Below are 23,847 nucleotides of genomic sequence, written 5' to 3' on the forward strand. Positions count from 1 at the left end.
CGTCTGAGAGGAACTCATTGATCTGTGAATTCATGGAACCTCACTGGGTGATGCTCCAGGTTCTGGGATGAGATGACTGAGACAGCCCCGATCTCGCAGAGCCCACAGCTGGGGAGTCAGACACATGGGCATCACTTCCACACCATGCACAAGGCTGAAACAAACGTGTGCAGGGGGTGCTGAGGGGGGAGGCCCGGGAGAGTGCTCAGGATGAGCAGGAATTTAGCAAAGAAGGTGCAAAGCAGGTCCACGCCAGGCTCAAGATTGGCCTTTATTCTGGAAGCATGGGGACACCCCAGGACCTTCTGACTCAGGGTGACAGGATTAGAGCCACTACTTAGGAGGTTAAATTAAGTAAACCCAAATGGTTAAGTAAGTTATAAAGCAGAGCCTGGGGTTGCGGATGAGCATTCACTTAAGCAAATTCTCAAAATCACCCACGGGCCTGGGTATGTGTTTTGTTGACTTCTGGTGGCTCTGTAAGGTCACAATAGAGACTGTGGTATTAGGAAGGTCACTTCAGTTTAGTTGCGTGTCCAATTCTTTGAAACCACATGAACTGAAGCACTCCAGGCTTCCCTGTCTATCACCAGCTCCTGGAGCTTACTCAAACTCATGTCCATTGAGTCGGTGATGCCATCCAACCATCTCATCTTCTGTCGTCCCCTTCTCCTCCCACCTTCAATCTTTCCCAGCATCAAGGTCTTTTCAAATGAGTCCGTTCTTCGCATCAGGTGGCCAAAGGATTGGAGTTTCAGCTTCAGCATCAGTCCTGCTAATGAATACTCAGGACTGATTTCCTTTAGGATGGACTGGTTGGATCTCCTTGCGATGAAAGGGACTCTCAAGAGTCTTCTCCAAGACCACAGTTCAAAAGCATCAATTCTTCGGCACTCAGCTTTCTTTATAGTCCAACTCTCACATCCAAGGGCTGGTCATCTAGGCCACCATCAGTCCCAGGCAGCAGCCCAGGCTGCCTACCTGCATGTGTGGACCAAGCCAGGGGAGCAGAGGAGGCTGGTGGGGAGACGTGGGACCCTGAACCCACCAGGGAAAATCATCGCTGCTCCAAACTAACACCACAGGGTTTTAATTCTGATGCACTGGGTCTCAAATGCACCTTTAAAGAACAAAGCATTGCCATCAAATGTACTTACTGCTCCCACTAAAACCAGCTTAATTATAGTGAAGAATACAGTCTATAATTTTTACCACACTCACAGATGGATCTATATTATAATTTTCCTGATCTTCTTGAATGAACGGATTGCGCTTTCCACCTAGAAAGAGCTGCTCTTTTTGTCATCCACATGGAGGCATGTGTGTGAGACCCTGTTGGGGGCAGGGAGCTGCTTGCTCATCATCCCCAGGGAAGGGGGGCGCTCAGCATGAGGGGATTTGGGTGGGAGAGTGTGTGCCCTGGACCCCGGGCGAGGGACAGGCACCAAGGGTGGTCCTCCCTTCCCATGATTCCCAAAGACAATGATGCTCGGAATGACTAATGGACATGGCGTGGTATTACAGAGGCACCGGCAGATGGAGCAAGGGCCAGGTGTCCGGGTGTCTAATTTGGGGCATCCCTCCCTACCTGCCAGCACCTTGGGCAGGTCACTGCCCTCTGTGTACCTCAGTCTCTTGATCTGCATAGGAGGATGTTGCTGTTCTAGCAGGACATTCTTTTAGGTAAATTTTCCTGTAGAACATCAACATATGAAACAGATGAAGTGCAGCTTCTCTGGCAGAGGGTGTGTGTTAAGCCCCTTCCCTGCATTCAAGTTCACTTGATCCCTGTCTCCCCTCCCCTAGGCATCCTCAAGTGGGAACCACAGAGAAACCTGCTCCAGCTCTGTCTGAGGCCAAGACACAGGCATGAGATTCCTTATTCTTTAATGGTGCCATCACCTGGCATTAGGGATTGTGGGTTCCTGTCTCATCTGGGTTGCACTGAGATTCGTTTTGGAGAAGGAAATGGCAACCCACTCCAGCCTTCTTGCCTGGAGAATCCCATGGACAGAGGAGCCTGGTGGCTAACAGTCCATTGGGTAGCGAAGAGTCGGACACGACTGAACGCCTGGAGAACAGCAACAGCAACTACACCGGGCGCTGTCCACAGTCAGATAAGCCAGGGGACAGCCGGGGGTCTACGTTCCAGGAGTCTGTATCATAGACCCAGGAGATATTTTCTGAACTGAAAGGGACCTCCACGATCATCCGAGAAGCCCGTCATCTGATAGATGGTTTGGCTTGTGCTGAGATTCCCCGGTGGCTCAGACAGGAAAGAATCTGCCTGCAGTGCAGGAGACCTGGGTTCGACCTCTGGGTTGGCAGGATCCCCTGGAGAAGGGCATGGCAGCCCACTCCAGTATTCTTGCCTGGAGAATCCCTTGGATTGAGGACCCTTGGGGCTACAGTCCATGGGGTCGCAAAGGGTCGGACACGACTGAGCAACTATAATTTCACTTTCAACTTGTGTGGTCCTCCTTGGCCTCATCCCCATCCTACTTTTTCTTTGATTTTTTATTGTGGCGAAATACACACAACATAAAATGTACTGCTGTCACCATCTCAGGTCACCTGCACAGACCATGGGAATAATAAAGCCAAGGGGTGAGCGATTCTCACGATAACTACGAGGTCGGCATTCTCAGGACTCCCAATCCCACAGACAAGCAAAGTCACTCAAGGACATACAGCTCAGTCTAAATTCAAATCCACCCCCTCGCCCACTCCCCACATGCTCCCCCGCCTCCCAGAGCCCTGGCAGGTCATCCTGCCAGCTCCTGGTGCCTCCCTCCCTGGAGCACGTCCTAGTTTGGGTCTGGCCAGGCCGGTTCATGAGCCCAGCTATTCTCCGGTTTCAGCATCAGGCTTCTCTGATATCTGCTCAGCTCCTAGCTGCTGATGACAGCACCTCTGCCCAGGAGGCCTCTGGCCAGTGGAGCCTTGCTCTGTGCCCTGGGTGGGGGCCTGGGGACCCCAGGTCAGGAGGACTGGCCTCTTCTCTCTCCCCACAGCGGCTCCCAGCACTTCTGACTCGCACTGTCCCGACCCTGGACTCAGCCAGGGAGACAGCGCCTAGGCTGGCTCTTAGGAAGCTGCACTGGGACCTCAGGAGTCCGGGGCCACAGTGACTGCGGCCAGTCAAAAAGGCTGACTGCCACACACAGGCCCAGAGGAGGTGGTGGCCAGAGATGCCAGCCCATCAGCTCTGCTCCAGCCCCTCTGGCACAGGGTGGGCTGGGAGCCACTGAAGCAGGTCTTCCCATCAGTCTGCCCCCCACCCATCCACCTATCGGTGGTCCAGCCGACATCTGGGTGCTCATGCCTTGGAGAACTCACAGACGGTCAGAAGGGCTGGGTGAATATGACCCCGAGAGCAGAGGGAAAACCCCACACCCACAGTCTCCCAGTGATCCAGGCAGAAGTGGGGGACACAGGGCCCGCGGGCCTCCCAAGCTCGGATTCAAGGCTCAGGCTGGAGCTGGAGGAACTCGGGGTGGCGCTGTTCTTGGAGGCCGGGATAGGGGGAGGTGTTTCCTCCGTGGTGGGCATTGAGCAGGGAAGGGGTGTAAGATACACTCATAGTCTGGAGGGTGCAAGAGGCACTCAGGTCCCCCAGCAACAATGGTCCCAACACTCAGACTCAACAAAGACTTGCTACTGGGCTTGACTCGGGGACCCAAATCTTCAGACGTAGATGCCCCCACAACACTGCTCCCGCCCCACCTTGTCCCAGTGTGGTTCTCTGATGTTTGGCTTGGCCTGTCACATACATGTCATCCTGACCAGCGGTGTGACCTTGCATAGGTCATCTAAGTACCTGAGACAGTTTCCCCTTCCATCCTGTGAGGGCGAGAGGGTGAGGACCCCCGAGAGAGTGACCATGAAGACCAGGAAGTGTGGCTAACATGCAGCCTGCCCCCACCCCACCCCCATCACACCAGCAGCAGCAGCACCTCCATCGAGGGGACCATGGTGGTTTGGATGCTCTGTGGCTCTAAGGGACCAGTCAGACTGCAGGAGGGATGCTGGGGGTGGGGGGGTGACTCAGAGGCCTTCAGTATGACACACAGGACATCATACTGACGGACATTCACAACCCCGCCGCCCCCTACCCTGCCCCCACCGCCGGGATTCAGAAAGGCACAGACACTTCTTTCCAGGCACCAGGAAATTTTAAAAAAAAAGGCCCTGAATGACACAATAATTCATCTCCATTCCCAGAGAGGAGGGTTGGTGCAATTCCTCATTTGGTTTCAAAATAGGGCCTGTACTGTGTCTGGTACAGGATACTGTGGCCTAACAGTAGGCTTTGGAAGACCATTGCTTCCAAGGACTTAGATATATAACTTGGAGGCCCCTGAATTTGTGTTGAAAATGTTGTCATTGACCTGTGGGGGTCCCATAAGTTTCAGCACATCCCCAAAGGGGTTTATGATTTTCCTCCACAACAGGTTAAGGTGCCTGTTTCGGGTGGGTACAGAAAAGACCTGGACTGTGAACTCGTGCAGGAAGGGCCGTGTCTTAGACACAGGCTCAGAGACCCCAGGGAAGCAGCAGAGGCCGAGCTGGGGAGGAGGCCAGGCGTCCTGGGTCTCCAGACCTCCCCCTGCTTCAGTTTGCTGTCTGCCACAGCACACGGCCTGGTGGATCCGTGCACGTGCGCGTGCAAGGCGGCGAGAGAGGACACTCATGCATCCGATTCTACACTCCAATTTTCACTTTGGAACTTGGATGTAAATCTGCTAGGTATTAAGTCCAGGAGATGATGTAATTTATTGAAGAGCGTTTGGAAGCTGCTAAGCTCCCTGATAAATAAATCATGTTTCTTCATCCCCAGGTCTGTGAAAATGCATTTTCTAGGGACTTCCATCATCCACCCCTGCCCCCCCCCACCCCAAAGTATTAGAATCTCCCCTGCAGGAGAGCCAAGCATACAGAAACCTGTCTCTTTAGAGATGCTTGACCTTTCTGGGCCAAGAAATAGCACACTCATATGGCAACTAACCAGCAACCCCTGTACTGTCACCCTAATTCTTTTCAAAAGAGCTTTAGTTTCATGAGTTACAGAGGGAGGATGTTATAGAAATGGACTTGGCATCAGAGCACCTTAGCTATTGCCCACATTGGCTCCCTAATCGGGTACCGATTACATCATCACCAGGAGCATCATTATCCATTGTTCCCAAGGTTTGGAAAGCTGCCTGCAGATTCCAGGTCCAGAAGATGGAGAAATCACTTAGAGATCACTTCACCCCCATATGTTTGCCAGGGAAACCATTTCTCTGTTCTCACCAGGTAAGACTGGGAGGAGCTGGGACACAAACCTGTATTTCTGGTCTTCAGTCCTGGTTTGGGAGTCGGGGGGGCAGGGGGCGGTGGTGTAGACTCACAGGGCTGCCCTCATGGTCATGATCCCTGAGCTCTCGCTGCCTCTGGTCATAACCAAGCCCGCTAACACCAGGACATCAGAAGCTAGGGAGGGTCTAGTACTTTGGAGATGTGAACACTCTAAAATGATGCCTCATTACTACCGATGCTGATGATACATAAAATCTGCCTACCAGTCTGGCTACTAATTTTCTAAATGAGGAAGGAAGAATGGAAGGACCCAGCCAGCTCCGCAGGGAGCAACTGCATTTCTGACAACCCAGATGGAGTCTTTCTTTCTGGTCGCCCATGTGCCTCCGATCCTTGAATTCTTTCTAAGATGGCACATCAGCGATGCAAGCCTTTGGAGGGTGCAGGCTCACCCTTCCAAGGACACCCAGGACACTGGGCAAGGCTTGGGAGAACTGGGAAGGAAATAACTGGTTTCCATGTCCACAGGCTCACCAGCTTAGATTTACCGAAATGCCCCATACCGCCTGATCATGGGCAAGCATTCCCTCCACCCCCACCAATGCTGAGGCCAGACATCCTGGGACTGGGGGAAGCCTTGATTCTGTGCCTCAGAATCCACAGCTGTAAAATGGGGATAACTACACCATGATGATGGTAGGAGATGACATAGGCTACCACACATGGGCTTCCCAGGGGGCTCAGTGGTAAAGACCCCACCTGTCAATGCAGAAGAGACAGGTTCCATCCCTGGATCAGGAAGATTCCCTGGAGGAGGAAATGGCAACCCACTCCAGTATTCTTGCCCAGAGAATTCTGTGGACAGAGGAGCCTGGCGGGCTACGGTCCACAGGGTCGCAAGGAGTCAGACATGGTGACTGAGCGTGCATGCACACCTCACACGGTGCTTGGCACACGGCAGGACATCAATTCAAGTCCCTACGACGTTCTGATGAGTGTGCCACGTGCTACATCACTGGAGGGCCAGCAACTGGTTGAGGCAGCCTGGGTGGGGGTGGTCTGTCTACCCTTGAGGGATGCTGAGAGAACAGAACTCACAGTCATGATGTCAAGGTCAGCAATACAGCTTTCCGACTTCCCAGGCACGTACAATGTTTATTTCAATGATTTCAAGGTGGTTTAGAAGTGTGCTTAAATCTTTGCATTTACCAAATGCGCACCTTCTATAAATCAGTGTACTAAAAGACAAACATACACATAGTCATGAAAAATAGAGCCCAAAGCTACTATTGACACTCATGGTAACATTGATTAAGGATAACATTATTGTTGGGACTTCCCTGATGGTACAGACTCAGCTCTTCCAATGCAGGGGACAACCGTTAGAGCCGTGGTCAGGAATCTAAGATCCTACATGCCATGTGCTACAACCAAAAAATTTAAAAAAAAAAAAAATTTAAAGGATAACATCATTGCTGTCGATGGTGGTGTTGGTCTAGTACCAAGATCTGCTTCCTGCAACTCATTTCACTTCCTAGGGCCCTGTGCTTAGTTGCCAATTGTGTCTGACTCTTTGCGACCCCACAGATTGTAGCCCGCCAGCCTCTTCTGTCTGTGGAATTTCCCAGGCAAGAATAGTGGAGTGGGTTGCCATTTCCTTCTCCAGGGGATCTTCCTGACCCAGGGATTGAACTAGTGTCTCCGAACTAGTGTCTCCTAGAGCCTTGGTTGTGTATAAAGCAACGATTACAGTTATGCGCAGCCTTGAAAGAGTCTTCCAGGCCTCGCAGCTCCACCCCTCTACACCTTGCCCTCTCCACCTAACCATCTATGACGTTTGCCTGCAAACAAGAAGGTCTAGGCTTGAAAGGCCAAGGCCAAGAGAGACAGTGGTCTCTGACTTGAGGTGCATCAGAGTCCCTTGGAGGGCTTGTTAAAATGCGCTTTACTGGCCCCGCCCAAGTTCTTGAGCTGGCAGGTCAGGCGGGCCGGAATGCTGCCTCTCTAACCAGCTGGAGGAGGCCGAGATCTCCCTTTGAGAACTGCTGCCTCAGGGCAGTGCTTTTCAACCTGAGTTGCACTGAATGTTGGGATCTCAGAGGGGGGATGCCCTGGGTGCGCTGAGCTGTCCACGATCTCAGCCTGGGGCTCACTGTTACCGCCCAGCGCTCTGACTTTGCACAGGACCAGTTGCAACATTTCAGGCTTTGTGGGCCTCTGGCCTCGGCTGTATATTCTTTGTGTTTTGTTTATTTCGGCCCTTTAAACAGGTAAAAAGCACCCTCAGCTTGCTGGTCATCCAAAAACGGTGTGCAGAGCCCTGGAGGACAGCCAGTTATGCAACTATTAAATCTAATGATGGAAACAGCGACTCACAACCAGCATTAATCACACAGTAAATGAGAACCAAGGTAGAAGGCAGATTGAGTCAAAGGAACGGAAGGTACCCTGTAAACGCGGCTCCTCCCGCTCACCTTTTACTTCTCATCCTCACTGTTTCCGCTAACACAGTGTTCCTTCTACATTAAAGAGGGGGCAGGCTTCCTTTCACCCTCCTCCTCCGGCTGAAGGTACCAAGACCTGCTTCCTACAAAGTGCTTGTAACTTTCCGTTTCCAGTGACTTAAAAGCCCTCAGTGATCTGCTCAGAGTTGCCAGAAAGTGCTAATTGCTTTCTGAGCATTTATTTCTCTCCCTGTGCTTCTAGTCCGAGCTTCCTGTTTCACCCTCCCTCCCCACAGGGAGAGAGTTTTTCTTCTGGAATAAAACTCCTGGCTTCCTAAAGCCTCTGAGTGTGCCAAACACACCCCAAATGTGGAGCCACGTGGCACCTCCACACGGTCCCTCCTCTCCTCCCTTCTCTCCAGCCAGGGCACTGGGTCCCTGGTCACCAGGCCACTCCCTCCCTGTCTCAACTTCTCTGCTCAGCTTTGGCAAGAAAATAACTGTGCCCGGAGCAGCTGGCGAGCTTCTCTGAATGGGACTCAGAACTCCTATCGGAGAAGGTGATGGCACCCCACTCCAGTACTCTTGCCTGGAAAATCCCATGGACGGAGGAGCCTGGTAGGCTGCAGTCCATGGGGTTGCTAAGAGTCGGACACGACTGAGCGACTTCACTTTCACTTTTCACTTTCATGCATTGGAGAAGGAAATGGCAACCCACTCCAGTGTTCTTGTCTGGAGAATCCCAGGGACGGGGGAGCCTGGTGGGCTGCCATTTATGGGGCTGCACAGAGTCAGACACGACTGAAGTGACTTAGCAGCAGCAGCAGCAGCAGCAGCAGAACTCCTAGAGGCTTTTTGCTTTCTGATCCTTTCCAGATCCCAGATGAAATGGACAACACCCACCTCTGCTCCTTTCCTGTTCTTTTCTTCCTAGCCTTTAAAACTCACTAGAACCTGTGAGTGAATGACCCAAGCTGACTTTTAAAAAATGTAAATGATTTCAAGTAGAAGGGTGGAGGCCTAGAAAGGAAACAGCAGCCTCCAGAATTTTCCAAAGATATAAACCTTGAATGGGGATCTGAGGACACTTGACCAGCCCAGTCTTTTAAGGGATTTGTTGTTGTTGTTCAGTTGCTAAGTTGGGTCTGACTCTCTGTGACCCCATGGGCTGTAGCACTCCAGGCTTCTCTGTCCTTCACTATCTCCTGAAGTTTGTCCAAATTCATGTCCATTGAGTCGGTGATGCTATCTAACCATCTCATCCTCTGCGGCCCTCTTCTCCTTTTGCCTTAAAGGATTAATTCTGCCCTAGCTGGGCCACTATCCAAAAATGTGACCACATGAGGGTCCTCCTGGGCTTCCTGAGTCAGAAACATGAACAGCCTCACAGGACTCCACCCCTGGTTTAATGCTCAGCCATTCATCTTGGAATTCTTAATCATTTACCTTTGAACTTGTGTTTTGTACATGGAGTCCCACAGGACAGTGGGCACGTTGGGGAGATACACGCAGTATACGTGCCCACTGCGCCTTGCCGCCACGTCTGACCTTGCGTTTCTGGTGTCCCGTGAGCACAGAATCCCAGGGCATTCTTGCTGCGTGGGGTTCAGAGAGCCTCAGAACAAGTACAATAAGCCCCCTGCATACAAAGGAGTTTGGTCGTGTGAGTGCGTTCATTAAGTCCAACTTGCTGGTAAGTCTAATAACGTTAGCCTAGGTATCCAACCAACAGAAAAGGTTATACAGTACTGTACTGTAATAGGTTTTATAATAGTTTTCATACAAATAATGCATTAAAAAACACAAAAATAAAGAAACATTTTTAATCTTACAGTACAGTACCTTGAAAATTACAGCAGTTCTAGCTATATCGCCGCTGGTTTTACACTTGCTTCCAGACATCCTGGGCTTGAAATAAAGACACTGTACTGCTGTCCTCTACACACCACTGCACCAAGAACAGAAAGACACAAGCACCTGCAGAGGATGCACGCATGTGACAGTGTGCCCCAGACACGGGGACTAACTCACGTGACTGGACGTGTGAACGCACGTTCGCATCTTTGAAAGTTCATAATGTGAAGGTTCGTAGGTAGGGGGCTTACTGCACAGGTAAAGGGGTTATACCGACGACATAGCAGCCCCTGAGGCCAGGCTCCCTGCTGGCCAGGAACCAGAGCTTGGTTCAAAGCTGACAGAAAGCCGTGCATTCTGAGAAATACCAACAACCAAAGGATCCTGAGACGGCCCGTCCTTTCCGATTTCTGCTACCTCCTGCGTTAGACACCCACTTACACCGCAAATGGAGACACGGGAGGAAAGCAAGGACAGCCAGGCATAGTTTCTTTTCCTTTTCAGCCTTCCCTTATCATTACCAAGCCAAAAGTGGAGTGTGTTGATAGAACGTGTGTGTCAAGAAGTGAAATAGAAACAGTTTGAATCAGTTCCGTGCCCTCTTTCTACTGCCCTGATAAGAATACAATACCTGTGCACACACGGGGTTTGCGATAAGAATCTTTGTCACTTTGATGACGCAACATATGAGTTAAAGGCCTGTCTATTTACATTGGGCACTGCCCAATGTAAAGGCATCACCGACTCAGCAGACACGAGTTTGAGCAGACTCCAGGAGATGGTGAAGGACAGGGAAGCCTGGCGTGCTGCAGTCTACGGGATCGCAGGGAGTCGGACACGACTGAGCGACTGAACAGCAATGTAAAATGAATGCTACAATTCATGCAAATCATTCAAAATTTTGACTTTACTTACAATGTCATTAAAAAGCAAGTTAAAAAATAACCCGTCATGACAAGTCAAGAAAGAGGGCACAGAAGAAAGGAAAAGGCTTTATACTTAGTGCCTTTAATGGTCCTTTTTTTCCCGATTTTTGAACTAAGGTCCTGGATGAGAGTTTGAGACACGGTCTCATGCTGATGAGTCCTTCCTAAAATATTAACCCAGTGAACATTTACTGAACTCCCACTGTCTGCCCAGCTGTGTGCTGGTTGCCAGGAGCAGAAAGTCAATACTGTGAATGTAATTTCCATCCTCCAGTAGTGGGGTGCAATAGCATTCTGCAACCAGGTTTTGGGACATCGCTTTTCGAATATGAGAACTCTCATGTATGTCTATGAAAGGGGCTTCTGAGAGAGAAGTCTCTTTACAATATTACAAGAAACTTGGGCCTTCACCTATCAAATATACTTCAGAGATCAGCTACCACCCTCCTCGATCAGCCAGAAGAGGTGATACTTTCTATTAAACTTTTGGAATCAGTTCCAGGCCTCAAACAAACCGACACACACAGCTCACTTCTGTCCTTTGTTCTTTCCTCTTCTGCGTCTTTTATTTTTATTTATTAATTATTAAAAAATATTTTTTTAAATGTGGATCAGTTTTAAAGTCTTTTTTAAATCTGTTATAATATTGCTTCTGTTTTATGTTTTGGATTTTTGGTCCCGAGACATGTGGGGTCTTAGCTCCCCGACTAGGGATTGAATCTGCACCCCCTACACTGAACAGCAAAGTCTTAACCACTGGACCACCCGGATGTCCCCCTTCTGAGCCTTTTAAACACAATAGAATTTGTCAGTACATGACATAAGCTGATATTTAAAAAAAACATAATGAAACAAAGCTGAAAGGCAGGCACTGTTTTATGGTCTTTGGTTACTTTTGTCAGATGGAAAAACACATTTTTCACTTATGTTGAAGTTAGGCTGATAAAACATCTTTCAAAGGCCCATGTTTAAAAAGAAGAGGAGGAATCTGTACGTCAGGACGAGGGTGAGAACCACTGCGGGTTACCTACCCCCACTACCTTCAGGGAGGGTTTGAGAACACTACTCTGGATCTAAGCAGATCAGGGACCTGGTCGAGCAACTTCCCATAACATTTCCCGAGCCTCTGTAATCTCTTCAGGTCTTGAATTCTTGGTATTTGCCAGCAAAGCTCCTTAAGCCTTTAAGAAGGGCCATCTGCGCGCCCACCCCTCCCCCAGGGAGTGGGGCAGAAGTTCTGGAATATAACTGGCTCCTCCTCGCAGACCTTTGGGGAGGGGAATCGCCCAGCTGGAGGGGCATCCAGAGGTGGGGCTGGCCTGCTGGGTAACCTCAACGACCTGAACCCAGGTTAGGACCCAGAGACCATCTCCTCTGTTTACATGGCAGGAGACTGAGGCTTAGTGAGGTCATGGAACGGAAGCAGCTCAGGAGAAAGCAGAGCCCAGATTCCAGGCTGCATTTTCCCGATCCTTCTCTGAGCTCCAGCTGTGGCCTGGGGGAGCACCGCTTCCTGCCTCCTCCGCAGTCTGCTCTCAGCTCTTCTCTGCTCTCCTCCTGGGAGTAAGCATCGTCTCCTCCACAACTGGATGCCCGGAGGTCAGGGCTGGGTCTTTATTATTTCTCAGGACCAAGGCTCACCCCCCGAACCCCTGGCTCCCCTCCTCCCCATCAGCTCTGCCCTCTGCCTGTGCCATCTTGGAAGTATAAACCTTATGGACCCAAGAACCACAAGCCATCCCAGGGGGGAAACATATGAGAAGCAAGGTCAATGGCCAAAGGAATTAACAGAGAGAGGGCTCAGTCCTGCACTCAGGTCCCTTCTGTCCACTTCTCCCCAGTCTCCCTCCTTGACTAGTGGCCTAAAACAACCCTACAAACAGCTAGACCTCCTTCCCCATCCCTGGGTGAACCACTGACGCCTGGCCCTCGGGGTTCAGCAAAGGTGGTGAGGAACTATATCCCAAACCCAGGCACAGCACTGGACACGGGGTCACCCTGCCACTCACAAGTGAATTTACAAGAAGCCACAAAGGAGGGACATTTCCCGTGGCTGCTTAAACATAGGGCAGGGCCTGCCATCCGCCTTGGCCACCAGGCTCAAGAGTCATTCAAAGAGAAGGGCGTCCTCCACTGCCAGCTACTCAGGAGAACCAGGTTGAGCAATCTCCTAGAGAGAGACATATCTGGGCAGCTGGCCTGGGACACACCCAGGGGAAGACAGTGACAGAAGGATCCCCTGCACGTGTAGCTCTCCAATATCAGCGTGTATCACATTCACTCTGTGATGCCTGCTGTAGCCTCCTGATTCAGCAGCCCGTGTACCCCTCGCTGCCATACCACATGCAGAATCAATTTCCCACTAGCCTTGACCCAAAGCTCAGGAAATTAAACCAGTTGCAAAAAATCAACCATATGATGGATTCCATGGCCAAGCAGAGACACCTGGTGAGATGGTGAGCATCTGAACCTCCGCCTCTGGTCCTCCCCGAGTATGGGATATTCCCGGTCCCAGTACTGGTATTGAAAGGGCCCTGTCGTCTTTGGATGCAACGATTTTCTAGCTTTATTATAGTGGGAGGGCCCTTTCTTCAAAGGAAGTCCTACCCGGAAGCCCGCCTGTAATCAGATCAGCCCGGGGCTGGGGTGCATGACCCCAGGGCCTGCCTATGGGGCTGCAGCTCCTGCACAAGCTCCCAGGAGCACAAGGTGAAAGAGACACGTCCACTCCTCACTGAGTCACTCACTCACTCCCTGACACAGCCTCTCGGAGCACCTACCAAGTTCCAGGTGAGATGAGCCGGCAGGTAACAGAACCCAGGCGGGGCCACTCCTCAACAAAGCTCTCTGTGTGGTCGGATGCTGGCAAGAGAGGGTCAGACGGTACGAAGTGCTAGGAAGGAAACAGACCAGGGCGATGTGACTGAGGCCAGGAGGTGGCTGCTTTAGATAAAGGGTCACTTCCTCTCTGAGGATGTGAAATGTGAGTCGAGATCAGAATTGTAACCTGGAAAGATGCCGATCTCGACCAAAGACGAGGGAACAGCCCAGAGAGGTGAAGGGACTTTCCCCGGTTACACAGCAGGTAGGAAGCTGAGCTGGGCTGAACCCGGTTCTCCTCTCAATGCTTCCTAAGCAGCTACTATGAGCCAAGAAGCCTCGGTGACAGGTGACATCCAGGGGCCACAAAGAAAAACCACACCCCAGTGTCTGGGGCTGTCAGGACTCTAGACACCCTCCCGGGGTTCCTTGGCAGGTCCAGCGTGGGGCAGGAGCCCCCGTGACCAGAGGAGAGAAACTTCAAGCTGGTGAACTGACTCATTGGAAAAGACCCTGATGCTGGGAAAGATTGAAGGCAGGAGGAGACGGGGACGACAGAGGATGAGACAGTTGGATGGCATCACCGACTCAATGGACATGAGTTTGAGTAAACTCCAGGAGTTGGCGATGGACAGGGAGGCCTGGCGTGCTGCAGTCCATGGGGTCACAAAGAGTCAGACACGACTGAGCAACTGAACTCAGCTGGACTGAAAGGAGGCTGGTGACTTAGGACAGAGAGCTCCCTCCTCTGCCACCTCCCTGGCCTGAGCTGTGGAAGGTGCCCTGGCCGCGCCCAGGGGTCACACGAGAAAAGCCAGCCGGTGGGTATGAAGGTCCCGGCCTGCCTGGAGAAGGCTCTCTGCAGAGCCCAGCTGCTCCAGGGCTACGAGGTGAAGACCCATCGAGCCAGCTGTCCTTGGTTACTGCTGAAGTGTCCACACCTAAGGGCCTGCCCTACAAACCTCACACTCCAGGGGATCAAGGCCGGCGCCAGGCACACACTCTCATCTCTGGAACATGCAGGGAAGCAATGAGAAGATAGATTCTTCCACTGCCCGCAGAGCGGGCCCCTGAGGGTCGCTCAGTCGTGTCCAACCCTTTGAGACCCCACGAACTGTAGCCCTCCAGGCTCCTCTGTCCATGGGATTCTCCAGGCAAGAATACTAGAGTGGGTTGCCATTGCCTTCTCCAGGGGGATCTTCCTGACCTGGATCAAACCTGGGTCTCCTGCAGGCACTCCCCAAATCCTCGACTAGAACTGTGGCCCTGGCCCTCGGCCTGTGCCGTCAGAGCCTGCCTGCTGCCAAAGCACTCTCCCAGGACTCAGCCCACTTAAGCAGCCAGCCGCCTCGAGAGGTGGGCAGGACAGCAGTCATTAGACCCAAAGCAGTGGAGTCCCAGGATGACAGGAGTGGGGGAGATGTCACTGGTTCAAACTTAGGTCTCGAAGGTCACCTCTAATGCAGCTGCCCACAGCTGCCCACAGCCCCGGTCTCTCCCCACATGTCCACCTACCCGAGACGTGTCCCCAAGAGTCCAGGAGCTGGAGGGCTCTTGCGGTTTTTCCAGAAGCTCTTCCCTCTCCAACTCTTTGCAACCCCATGAACTGTAGCCTGCCTCTGTTCATGGGATCCTCCAGGCAAGAATACTGGAGTGGGTAGCCAATCCCTTCTCCAGGGGATCTTCCCGACCTGGGAATTGAACCTGTGTCTCCTGCACTGGCAGGCGGATTCGTTACCACTGAGCCACCAGGGAAGCCTTACCCCTCCACCCTGCCCCACAGCACGTGCCCACACGCAGAGACCACCAGCGCTCACCCCTCGCCCTCCGCACCTGAGACCCAGCTCGAGATGCCTTCCTGAGCCCCTTTCATGTTCTGCAGCCAAGTCACATGTGTGGACACAGAGTTGGTGAAAACAACGCACCCAGAACCTTCCGCACCTCCTGCCCTTCCACACAAGCCAGCCAGCTGCATGCACAGGAAGGGGCAGGCCACGCGGGTGACAGGCCCCGCAGGGCCGGGTACCCCCAATACACAGATGTGCCCGCGGACTTGTGGACCACTGCCCAGCAGACAGACGACTCCTGCGCGGAGAACAGTCCAACGCCTGGAGGAGACACGCCAGCGGCCCGCATTGAGTCAATTTTGCCTGGCATACAGAGCCAAGGACCCTTCCGTGCTAGCTGGGATGGCCCGGGACCTGTCACCTCGGGTCGCGCATAAGAGCTGCCAGGAGTCAGGGTGGACAAAGGGAGTGACGTCTGGAGCAGGGACAGGGTGCACTGAGCTTCCTTCCAAGACACAAAGTGCATACGGGCAATCTCGGGAGGACAGCTGGGGACACCAGCTGGGGACAGGGCAGCCTGCACTGCGTGCCCGCCCCATCCTGCCCCTCCTCTCCAGAATGGGCCGCGGCGCTGGGCCCAGGGCACCCCCCACTCCAGCCCCCTCCCTTGGAGTCCCTAGCGGCCGCCGGGCCCCCTCCCGCGCCCCCGCCGCACTCACCGGCTGCGGGCTCCGCAGCGAGGGCCGCCAGGACCCGGCCGGCTGGGGGCTGCAGGGTTGGCGGGTCAGCACCGCAGCCGCGCTCAGCCCCGAGATCGAGATCGGCACTTCCTGCGGCCGCGCCCCGCCTCCCGAGCGCCCACCCCCGGCCCCTCCAATGCCAGGGCTCCTTCTCCCGCCGCCCCGCCGGCTGCCGGTCTTTGTTTGGGGTTGGTCTTTCTCTCGTTCGGAGAGCGGGGGCGAATCCAGTGGGAATCAGGGCCGCTGGGCGGTGGCCCCGGGGTCCCTGCGAGGAGCGGGTATGGACGGATGGACGGATGGATGGATAGATGTCGGGCGGCCTGCAAGTACCCACTTGGGCGTCCGCCAGGGCTCGTTGGCCCCACCTACCCCGGGTCGGCCCCTAGTGGGGCGGGAAACCGGCAGGGTCCTGGGAGAAGTTGGCCGTAGGGGTGGGGGGTTGCCCAGGGACTCCAAGAACCAGCCCTTCTTGTCACAAAGATCCTCCCTTCCCTCCTGTCCACCCCCCAGAGCCCCCCCAACAAGGACGACCCCATCACTGCCCTAGCCGTCTGGGAGTCTTGTGTGCGGTCAGTTTCCCATTTTCTGGGCCCTGGGAGAGCCAAGATCTCCTCCTGGATTGGAGGAAAAGGAAGAGAAGCAGTAGAGACCGACCCCCCCCCCCCCCCCAACCTTGTCCCGTCCTGGCCTCGCAGCGGCAGAGCTGCCTAAACTGGATCTAACCGGCAGGGCGAGACAGCTACTGCCATTTCCCCAAGCAGCAAAGGCCAGAACTTATCCAACCCGTGGTCTCTTAAGACTTGACCACAGAGAGCTGGGTTACCCATTTGCCAGACTACTGGGTCAGGGAATACAGTCAGGGGAGAGCTGACAGGCCTCCCAGAACTGTGAGAGGTGGACAGAGGGGAGGTGGGGTGGGGAGTCTCGGAAGGAGATGATGGCCGTAGTCCCCATAGAGGAAGATCTGAAATGGTGGGGGAGTGACTGGGGAAGATGCAACGGACAGCTCTCTAGAGCTGTGGGGGGGTGGGGGGGGGGAAGGGGGTGTGTAGCTGAAGGTGGAGGGGGCGGGTCTCAGAAAAGAGGCCACCGTGGCGCTGGGGGTGAGGGAGCCAGCCCAAGGTCTGGAGGGCCGTGAAGCTGAGTTGCAGGATAAGTGTAGACGGGGCAGAGCGGGCCTGGCTGAAGACAGACCCCAGTCTAAGCAGGAAAGGAGTGGGTGAAAGAAACTGTCCTGGTTGGCGGGGGTCTGCACGGTGCCAGGGGTCACATCACTGGAGTAGGAGGTGGGGGGTGGCAGGTCCTGCAGGGACCCGGCTCCAGGGATGCTGAAGAGGAGGCAGCATTAGACTTGGCGATGAGTACATCTTTGGGGGCTTCTGAGAGAGTCTTTTTGCTGGAGGTGGGGGGGAAGATGAACCACGATCCCTCACCTTTCAGTTCAGTTCAGTTCAGTTGCTCAGTCGTGTCCGACTCTTCGCGACCCCAAGGACCACAGTATGCCAGGCCTCCCTGTCCATCACCAACTCCCAGAGTTTACTCAAACTCATGTCCATTGAATCAGTGATGCCATCTAACCATCTCATCCTCTGTTGTCCCCTTCTCCTGCCTTCAAGCCCTTTAGGGACATCTAGACCCACTCGGGTGAACTACTGCTGCTCTGGAGGCCTCTGAGGCCATCTGGGCTCCAGGGCTTCCTGAGGGCTCAGCTGCTGGGGAAATGGCATCCAGTTCAAGTTCACTGTCTGCCCGGTCTTGTTCTCTGGCTTTCTCACAGTCGTGTCCCCAAGAGTCCCTCCCATTGACGCTGGGCTGTCCATCTCTGTGCACAGTCTGTTTCCCAGAAATCCTGAGACAGAGGGTCAGTGAGAAGGAAAAGGTGGTGGGCTGGGCAAGGGAGAGGCTGTGGACCCCTGGCACTGCACTTGGGGTGAAGGCTGAGCCTGTGGTGGGAGAGAGGACAGGGCAGATGGAATATGAGGGCCTCTCCCTGACCTTCCACGGCCTCTGGGGAGGACCTTGACCTCTGGGGAGCACCTTAACTTCTAGTGAAGTGACACAGATGTGCCAGAGAAGGTAACGGTAAAGAAAAAGCCCTGAGAAATTGGTGGGAGGAGATGTAGAAGGTAGTTTCAAAACGGTGGAGGAGAGAAGAAAGAGGAGGCTTGAGCGGAGAAGAGGCTGTGGGGATAAGGAGCAGGAGACGTGCGTGCTCCTGGAAATTAGTGTTGTTGAAACAGTAATTAGAAAAGAGAGGGCTGGAAAATGTTCCAGAGGGACCTTTTAACAATATGAGAGGACCAGTGACAAATGAACCTCTGGGCCAGGCTGTCCGCTTTCCAGCACTGTCCCTGGCAACATTAACATCGAGAGTAGAGAACCCATGGAAATGTGATATGTAATTTTAAATTTCCCAGTAGCCGCATTAAAAAAAAAAATGTAAAAAAAGAAACAGGTGAAATGACGTTTCATAATACATCTTATTTAACACAGTATATCTAGAATGTGATGACTTCAGGACGCATCAATATAAAAAGTTATTAAAGAGATATTTTAGATTTTCTTCCTACTGAGTTTCCAACCCTGGTGTGCGCTGTACACTCATAGCACCTCTGAGTTCAGATGCTCCCTTTTCACTGGAGATGTCTGTTCTGCATTTAGATTTCATAAAATTTAAGATCGAGAAAGTAGATTTATAAACCTAAGTTGCTCGACACATACTTATGCTTTCCAAAAACCAGATCGAATGACCAATTTCTCATTTTTACTGATTTATTTTTTGGTCACACTGTGTGGCATGCGGGATGTTAGTTCCCATACCAGGGATTGAACCTGCGTCCCTACAGAGAAATTGCAGTCTTAACCACTGGACTGCCAGGGAAGTCCCTCAAATGGTCAGTTTTTACATTCATTTAGGTTAATTAAATTAATTGAAATAAAACATTTAGTGCTTTAGTTGCACTTAACACATTTCAAGTGTTCGGTAACCACACGTGGCCTGTGTTCCCATACCAGGCTCATGCTTATGAAATCCTAGACTTTAGTCTTTGCTTTGTCCTCACCTACTTTGAAAGAATGGACCCCTGGTCTCCTCCAGGTGCTGCTCCACCAACAAGCGCCTGATCCGTTCCATTCTGTTTCACAGGACACACTTGGAGAAGATGGCAGAGTGGCTGAGGATCCAGCCCCTGTGGGGAAGGGAACTGGGCGTGGCTTGGACCACTTTGGTGAGGAGAGGTAAGTGAGATGTGAGCTGGACATATTTCATTCCCATCCTCCTCCCGTGTTCATGTGAAGAAGGCCATGGTTTCCTGGTCAAGCCGGCTCCTCCGAAGACTCTCCTTATGCAGGCCAGGACCCCCCTGTCTTAGCTCCCCACACCGGCCCCCCGAGCTCTGAGCACTGAGTCACAGGCGCTTGGGCTTGGCTGCTGGGTCCTGGCCTTGGCTCCTGCATCTGAAAAATGGGAAGAATAGTCCTTCATTTGGGCTTCCCTGGTGGCTCAGTGGTAAAGAGTCTGCCTGCAATGCAGGAGACACGGGTTCAATCCCTGGGTTTGGAAGATCCCCTGGAGAAGGGAATGGCTACCCACTCCATGGGAAATCCCATGAACAAAAGAGCTTGGTGGGCTACAGTCCACAAGTTTGCAAAGAGTCAGAAACGACTGAGCGACTGACTAGACAATCACAACAAAGTCCTTCATTTGGGGAGAAAAACCAGTAGGGGCTGGTGAAACCCCCAACAGGAAGCTACAGTGAAGGAGGAGTTTTAGTCCCAGATTGGAGTCCTGCGTTCCTCATCCTGGGCTTTCCCAACGGTGCTAGTGGTAAAGAGTCTGCCTGCCAATGGAGGAGACACAAGAGACGTGGTAAAGAATGCTCCTGCCAATGGAGGAGACACAAGAGACGTGGGTTTGATCCCTGGGTTGGGAAGATCCCCTGGAGGAGGGCATGGCAATCCACTCCAGTATTCTTGCCTGGCGAATCCCATGGACAGAGGAGCCTGGTGGGCTACAGTCCATAGGATTGCAAAGATTTGGACACAACTGAAGTGCCTTAGCACGCGCACACCTTGTCCAGGCCCGCCCTGCGTTCTCTGCCCCTGGCTGGAGACTGGCAGCTTCTGCTTCCAGTTGGCACTCGGCACTGTTTGCTGCCTTATGTCTGAGCGAGACCGATCACGGGGTGCTGGAGGGTGGGAGTTGTTGAAACTCCTTTAGAGATGTAAAATAATAATGCCATTTAGACGTCTTTCCTTAGATCTAAAATGACCGTCACCTATTGCTTGGAGGTGCAGGGTAGATCTTGTGGGGTCCCCTTCATGCCAGCATGGGGCTTGATATCCTTGTTTCCTGGCAATGATATCTATGTCCACTCCTAGAGATGGAGTCACAGAAAATACCTTATTATTTGGGTGGATGCTTACGCACACACACTAAAGAGCATGATCTGATGTTATTGGCATCCCCACCCCCAGGACATTTGGTGTATCAGCCTAGCGTTCAGGTTGGACCCTTAACCGTCACAGGTCAGGAAATGTAAAACCTGGCTTTCTCCATCCTCCAGGACAAGCCTGTCTTCCCAAACAATTTGCAGTCAGCACCCAGGAGGGTTGCAAGGAAATGAAGTTTCCCTTGACAACCTCTCCTCCTGCTCCCTGACATGCCTGCTTGTTAAACCGCGGTCCTGATGTGGTCCCGATAAGAACTCTTTGTAGACTCTTCGAGCCCTTTTCAGGAAAAATGGCCATGTTCCTGCAGGTGGACTCAACCAGGTGGAAAGCACTCCCCTCTTGTGTACAGCCTTTAGCTTGTGTGACAGCCTGGCCCCTCATCTTTATTTAAAATCAGGAGAAACTCTTAAGACTCTTTCTACCCCCAGGGTGAGGGAACTGGTCTTGGTTTCTTCACGTGACAAATAGCATTAAGTAGCCTCTGGTGAGCCTCTTCCAAAGGGACAGGAGAATGACAAGATATTAAATATTGATCAGCTTGGCTTCAGCCTGCGTTTAACTGTGAGCTTAATGACCAAGCTACTCTTTTTTGCAACAACTCCTGGGGCTTAATAGGAGGTGGTAACAAAATGATTGTGGCACCAAACCTCACGATCTCAAGGATGATTCCCAGGACAGAAATGTTCCACCAGGAGTAGGAGTTTTTCAGCGGTTGCGAGGCACACTTCCAATGACGCCAAGAACATTAATTGCACTAATGAGTACTTGAAATAATTATTGATTTTCATTAACAGTGTCAGAAGCATTGCTTAGACTGCTTGCCATGCTCTTGGCATTCTTCACGAAGGGCTTTACTGCCTGCTTCTTTTCCAGAAGAATATTATTTAAGGCAAAACACAGAAAAACGTGTCTAGGGTTCAGAAAACATAAGGACTGACAGCTGAGCAAATAATACCAGTGACATGCGAAGTGACACGGACTATTTGCAGCTGGATGTTTTTAGTATGCATAGCACATGATGCTAACCCTCTTTCCTCCTTATTTAGAAGTTCTCCAGAGCTTGCTTTTATAATGGGGACATAGGATCTCCCGGCGTCAAAGGCCATATGCCAGGGAGGAGGAGAAACCTTTGGATAAACATGACAAATATTCCCGGAGCATTTATGTCATTTAAGATTAATCTTTTTGGAAAAGATTTTTTAATATTTTTAAAATTATAACATCTATGTATGCTGATTGTAAAAATTCAATTAATATAAGATAATAAAGAAAGCAAAATCACTTGAAATCTTAGCCATCAGAGGGAATCACTGGATTATTATGTCAGTACCCTTTCCGTAGTGTGTGTGTGTGTTTGTGTGCATGTGCATGTGTGCACACTTGTGTGTGTGTGATTGTAACCTGATTTATTTCTCTTTCTTCTTCTTTTTAAAAAAATATTTATTATGTATGTGGCTCTGCTGGGTCTTAGTTGCAGCCCTTGGGATCTAGTTCCCTGACCAGGAACCAAACCTGGGCTCCCTGCACTAGAGCATAGAGGCTTAGCCACTGGACCACCAGGGAAATCCTTGTTTCTTTTTAAAAATATGTTCTAGTCACTGTTTTATGTCAGTGACATTAAGAATATATTACATCACCTTTGATGTAATATATGAATATACCACAATTTACTTAACCAGTCTTCTATTGATGAATATTTAGAGTGTTTTTAATTAAAAATTTCACAGTGTGGTTATGAAACATTTTTTCATATATATTTTGGCCTGCTGCTGCTAAGTCACTTCAGTCGTGTCCGACTCTGTGCGACCCCACAGACGGCAGCCCACCAGGCTCCTCTGTCCCTGGGATTCTCCAGGCAAGAACACTGGAGTGGGTTGCCATTTCCTTCTCCAATGCATGCATGCATGCTAAGTCTCTTCAGTCGTGTCTGACTCTGTGTGACCCTATGGACAGCAGCCCACCAGGCTCCTCCGTCCACAGGATTCTCTATGCAAGAATACTGGAGTGGGTTGCCATTTCCTTCCCCAATATTTTGGCCTACTTATTCAATTATTTCTTCATAACAGATTTCTAGAAATGGAATTGAAGAAAATACCAGTTTTTGTGAATATATGTGTATTGAATGTGAGGCTTCCCAGGTATCGCTAGTGGTAAAGAATTAGCTGGTCAATGCAGGAGATGCAAGAGATGTGGGCTCAATCCCTGGGTTGGGGAGATCCCCTGGAGTAGGAAGTGGCAACCTGCTCCAGTATTCTTGCCTGGGAAATCCCATGGACAGAGGAACCTGGCAGGCTACAGTTCATGGGGTCACAAAGAGATGGACATGACTGAGTGACCAAGCACACATGTACTGAATATATATATAATCCATGGAAAATGTTAGAAGAATATCTTTAAACTTAATATAGTCACTACTTTTTGAGAGGAGATTGGCATTGGGGATGTAATCAAAGAGGAATTGACCAAATCCATAATGTTTTTGTTTTCACAAGAAGAAAATATCTGTGTAACTTTACATTGCTAAAAATTAAAGACAACAGCAACAAACAGGGCAAGATAAAGTAGTTATCAGCTGAAAATCACACATCATTGGAAATAAAACTGTTCATTTTCTTCTATTGAAAAAAAATGTCTTCTACTGAAAAAAAATAAAGGTTTAAAAAAAAGAAGAGTAGAAATGGGATATATAAATTATAAACTGTTAAAAGAGAGAAGGGAAACACAGCAACTAAAACGTGACTAATACAACAAAAGCAAGAAATGAAAAAAAGAAAAGAAACAATAGGAAAGCCCTGTGAATAGAAAATACAAGTTTATGGGCCAAATACATCTTTGTATTCCAGTGCTCACAATTTGTGTGCTTTGGTTAAAGTGTCCGTTAAAAGGTTGTGCCTCTCATATTGGGTAACAAAACAAAATCCAGCTATATGTTGTTTAAATGGGGATACAAAAGTATAAGACAGAAAGTTGCAAAGTGAAGAAATGGAAACGCTCACCATGGGAAATAGGTGTGCCATTATTAACATAAGATAGAATGCAATCTGAAGCCAAAAGAATTAGTGGTCCGAGAAGAGGGTTTTGTTCTGCTTTGGTCTTCTGTACTCATAAATCTTTGTGCACAGTTTCAAAATGTATAAGGTAAAAATGACATAAAGGGAGCATTTTGACTTAGAGATTTTACATTCTTTTTTTAATTAAAAAACTTAAATTGAAGTGTAGTTGATGCATATTATATAAGTTACAGGTATAATACAGTGATTCACAGTGTTTAAAGGCTATACTCCATTTATACTTATTATAAAATATTGGCTATATTCCCCATGTTATGCAGTATTTCCTCGTGACTTATTTTCTACATAATAGTTTGTGCCTCTTAATCCCCTACCCCTCTGTTGCCCCTCCCCTTCCCCCTCCCCACTGGTAACCACTAGTTTGTTCTCTATATCTGTGAGTCTGCCTTTTTTGTGTTATATTCACTAGTCTGTTGTAGTTTTTAAATTCCACATATCAATAACATTGTACA

The 23,847-nt window shown here is 50.8% G+C and overlaps 1 protein-coding gene and 1 long non-coding RNA gene across 5 annotated transcripts in view; one reads left to right on the forward strand and one right to left on the reverse strand.

The window, feature by feature from the left end:
* TSPAN11 (tetraspanin 11) overlaps window positions 1-16,207 on the reverse strand; it is a 65,532-nt gene extending 49,325 nt beyond the window's left edge. Inside the window, exons 1-2 of one of the 4 annotated variants that reach the window (XM_043881159.1) lie at window positions 15,852-16,206; window positions 13,306-13,418 (exon numbers count right to left, since the gene is read on the reverse strand). The gene's annotated coding sequence lies outside the window, so the exon portion shown is untranslated. Of the gene's footprint in view, window positions 1-13,305; window positions 13,419-15,851 lie in introns of all 4 variants that reach the window. The other 3 variants (XM_043881161.1, XM_043881162.1, XM_043881160.1) reach the window with 3 other exon arrangements.
* LOC122680140 overlaps window positions 16,090-23,847 on the forward strand; it is a 39,123-nt gene continuing 31,365 nt past the window's right edge. The window contains exons 1-2 of the long non-coding RNA XR_006336643.1: window positions 16,090-16,150; window positions 19,018-19,109. This is a non-coding gene — a long non-coding RNA (uncharacterized LOC122680140). The remainder of the gene's footprint in view (window positions 16,151-19,017; window positions 19,110-23,847) is intronic.

This window comes from Cervus elaphus, chromosome 22, assembly GCF_910594005.1.
Source record: "Cervus elaphus chromosome 22, mCerEla1.1, whole genome shotgun sequence".
In the NCBI taxonomy this organism is placed as follows: Eukaryota; Metazoa; Chordata; class Mammalia; order Artiodactyla; family Cervidae; genus Cervus; species Cervus elaphus.